Genomic DNA, 4,160 nt, shown 5'->3' with positions numbered 1-4,160 from the left:
TCCAGCTCTGCTCTGCCCTCCTCCCCTTGACACTCTGCTCCAAGGCACAGGAATCCTGTCTAACCATACACAATTAGAGATGGCTTTTGGGCACTGAGCAGCTGACATCAAGGGGAGCATTGTTGCAGATCAGTGTGGTAGTACAGAAGCCTCTTCTTGTTAGGAAGAAATGAAACGTGAAACAGTTCACGTTTTACAAAAGGGAAACCCACAGAAGCTATTTACACATTTCAGAGAAGGGCACGTGTCAACCTGTAATGCTGCTGGAATGGGGGTGGAGGGAGGGGCTGTGTATTCAGCGTTTGCAAAAGAAACACACAGTGAAGATCGTGTCTCTGAATGTTACCCACTGGCCCTGAGTATCTTTTCCAAATTTGTTCAGTCTGATCAACACAATGCCTGAGCATCTACTCAACTTTTACTTAACTCAGAGACAACAAGGGTATTGCTGCTGTGTACAGCAGCACCGGTAACAGGAGCTTAGCATCATGTTGGGAGCAAGCCACTAAGCACAGCCTTGGGTGCAGGGGAGTCTTGAGTGTCCCCAAATGCTCAGAGCATGTCCAAGGGTGCCTGGAGCTGCCTTGTGCTTCTCTGCACACCTGGACAGGCTTTCCACCCAAGGGTACTGCAAAGAAAGAGCAGATAGAACACGTTGCACACCCAGCTAGTGATTTCTCAATCTTAATTCATATTAAACATTCAACATGTGTTTTGTTGTGTTGCTGGGCAGGGTTAATATCGTGTCTGTACGTGTGCGTGGGCAGAGGGCTGAATGGCAATGATTTTCTGTGGAGCACAGGGGTAATTGCTCTGCCTTCCTTTTGGCTTTTTAAATTGTGTGCAAAGACTTGAAGAGAAAAAAAAAAAAAAGCCAGATAGAGGCAGTCACTCAAAAGGGACTGCTGCAATCAGGAGAACATGAGTGGGACCCCAGACTCGCATTGGACCCTGTCCCTAGCACCAACAAAGCCTACCTCTGCTGCTGTCTGTATTCACAGTTTCACACCAGAAACAGGTAGATGGTCTTCAAAGCAATGAAGCGTGTCTTCACCCTTCACATGGGAATAGAGGACCTAGCTGGATTCTGGGAGTTATTTTGACTTGAGTTGAGTTTGGCCCCAAGACAATTGTAGTTACATGCCTCGACGCATTGGCCCATTCTGCCCATTTAAAGATCAAGGTTATTAAACAGTCCTGTGTGATGTTGCTGGAGTGACAAGTGCTTGTGTGCACCAAAACTTACACTGAATTCAGGGCTGAAGAGAACAGATGTGACTTTTTGTATAGCCTTCTGGATCCTTTTAATAGAGCACTATAAATGAGGTTATTAATTACATCAACAAGGAGAGTAACAACAGATATTTTCCCTGGTGTTTCACGGCTTGCAGAGCTAGAACAAATCCTCCATGCCAGCAGCCTCCAGTGGATTTGAACATGAGCTTAGAAGCCAGGAACACCTGGTTCTTTCATCATCTTTGATACAGGCTCATTGTGTGACATCTAAAAAGTCCCTTGAAGTTTGTTTTTGGGAGGTACTGAGCGATCACTGCTGCTTAGCACATCTGAAACCAGCCCAGTCTGGCCCTCCATAAAACACAGCCAAAAGCTTCTTTGAGCTCACTGAATGAAAGGTGTGTTATGAATGCAAAGTTGATTATACATCTACCGTGTAATGTCATGTAGATTTGCAATATAGTAAACTGCAGATATTCCAAAGACTTAAATCTTATCTGTAGTAAACACGTTGTGAAGCTCCTCACTGAATTACTCTAAGCCTCTGATGTCCCTCTACAGATTTTGGTTGAGTTTTGGCCCTTGGAGGTATTTGTAGACTGCAGCCACATTTCTCTACTGAATATCTGCCAGATCCGTCAGTCCCAGGCCCTTCTGTTACCAACACAGCAGATGCACTTAAAGTTACGAAGACCAGAGTAAGCAAAACTAAAGTGTTTAATCTATTATTAATCAGTCAGTTGCAGAAATGATAGGTCTCTGGGGGACCTCAGAAAGACATCAATATTTATGACCTCGTTAGTAAATGCCACATTTTTATTTTTTTTTTTAAGAGACAACAGGATTATGAAGGGTGTTTATGTTTCAAGTCATTCAATAAAAAGGCAATGTCATGGTTTGGGACAGGAGGATTCAGAACAAGGTATTTAATATTTATCACAAATTATTGAGACTTCCGTCGTACTTCTGTTCTTCTTAGTCTTGCATTCAAGCTTTCACCTTCTCTAGAAGCAATGACCCAAGCTGAGATCGGAGAGCTCAGATCATTCCAAGCTGTCATATAGGGAATTTTTAAAAACTAAAAGATAAAATCTCCTTAATTCTATTTGCCAAAGTAAATTATATAAATTTTATAAAAGAGAAGCAAAGAAATACCATTTCAGTTCCAAAAGAGCTCCACCCATTACAGGCAGTTTTTTTCTGGATTAAGTGAGACTAAACAACTCATCTTGCAATGCTTGTGCTGCACAGTGTTTTGAAGTTCTTGCTTGACTTTGTTCCTTGACATTTTCTGCACCAACCCTAGTGATGCTGATTTTAATATGACTGTTATCCCTGGTACACAACCTTCTTAGCTTGATTAGTTTTTACCTTCATATACTCTTGAGTTGTTTTGTTTGTTTTTTTTTTTTCATACACTGTGTTTTGCTTTTTTTTTTTTTTAACTACTTTTCTTCTCTTAATGTTTTTGTGAAACCATTTTTTTGGATAATTTTTTTATTCCCTTTAGTTCTCTTTGTAGTCTCTGAATTTTTGCTAAAGATCTCTTCCCTGGAGTACAAGAATAATCTCTCTCATCTGAAGATCACTTCAATGCCATCATCATTGAAGCAACCTCTCAGTTGAATATTATTTTTTTCTATTTCATGCAGGAGATGTTGAGGAAGAGAGTGCTGGAACAGAGAGACTAAAATCTAGGGGGAATGAGAGGGTAAAGTAAATCAGAGAATAACATTGTCAAAAAACATATAGTCCAGAAAAGGACCAAAGAAAAGAAGAAGAGAGAGGACATTTCAAAGGAAAGAAACAGAGATCAACCCTTAGCCAGTAAAGAGTTGTCTTCAGGTCATTGATCTCATCATTTATCCATTCTCACACGTGTACTTCCCTTACTATCTCTTGATCTGGTCACTGATTTTCTCTCTTTCATATGCAGCACATATAAATAGGAAAAGGACATACACTGTACATTAATTCACCTTCTAATAAATAAGCAAACAGAAAATCTACCAACCTGGGCCTGAGTCCAGCAGCACAAAGCCATTGGGGGTCAATGGAGGATCTCTCCCCATGCAATTTGATGGCAGAAAATCTTGTGACGTCTCCAAATTATTTTGCAGAATCTGGCATCTTTTCAAGAGCTCCCTGCACGAGGCATCCCCCTTCTTTAATCCTTCTGTCCCAGGAGCTTGAAACTTTGTTCTCCATCTACGTGTGAGATCTGTAATCACTGTGGCTGGAGACTGGTTCCTTGTATGTTTGTGTGCTTGGAAATGAGATGTGAAATCTTTCCTCCTTTGCTCTCAGCAAGGCTTGAGGATGTGTTTCATGGGTACTTCCTCCACAGTACAAATGGAGTATTGTCCTCTCTCAGTTGGGTGCTGATCTCTCCTGAGTGCTTAGAGATCCCTCTGGAAAGGTGTGTATGAGTGGTGGGTTGTCATGAGGTGCAACTGAGCCAGGTTCCAGGCATGGACCTGCTCTTTTCAAAAGCAGGCTGAGCTCACAGTTTAAACTGTTGATAATCTCAGAGCTCTGAATCTACACCTGCAGTAAAAGAGGAAAGTCTCAAATGTATTTTTTTTTCAAGGCTGAGCCTCTAAGATGGGTAGTGTTTGTCCACTGTACTTAGATAAAGGCAAGCCTGAAGCAGAAGCTTGACCTGCAATACCATGTGCTGTATGCTTTGCAAGTATCACATGTGGCATTAACAAACCTTTTTTACTACTTTAGTTTAAAAGTAGTCAGGACTTTCCTTAGTTTTTCTCCATTCTTTAATATGATAAATATTAAATATAAATATATAAGCACGGCGTTGGTGGTATAGTGGTGAGCATAGCTGCCTTCCAAGCAGTTGACCCGGGTTCGATTCCCGGCCAACGCAACCCTTCTTTTTTTCCCCAGGGGTCAGTACTGGGTCTGGT

General features: G+C 41.5%; 1 non-coding gene across 1 annotated transcript; it reads left to right on the top strand.

The window, feature by feature from the left end:
- Nucleotides 1–4,048: 4,048 nt before the first annotated feature.
- Nucleotides 4,049–4,120, top strand: TRNAG-UCC (transfer RNA glycine (anticodon UCC)). The gene has a single exon. It is a non-coding gene; the product is annotated as a tRNA-Gly (tRNA).
- Nucleotides 4,121–4,160: the final 40 nt, after the last annotated feature.

The sequence above is a fragment of the Antrostomus carolinensis genome, unplaced genomic scaffold (assembly GCF_000700745.2).
Source record: "Antrostomus carolinensis isolate BGI_N321 unplaced genomic scaffold, ASM70074v2 scaffold26945, whole genome shotgun sequence".
Lineage (NCBI taxonomy): Eukaryota > Metazoa > Chordata > Aves > Caprimulgiformes > Caprimulgidae > Antrostomus > Antrostomus carolinensis.
The sequence above is the reverse complement of the archived record's forward strand: the minus strand, read 5'-3'. Positions and strand labels throughout refer to the sequence as shown.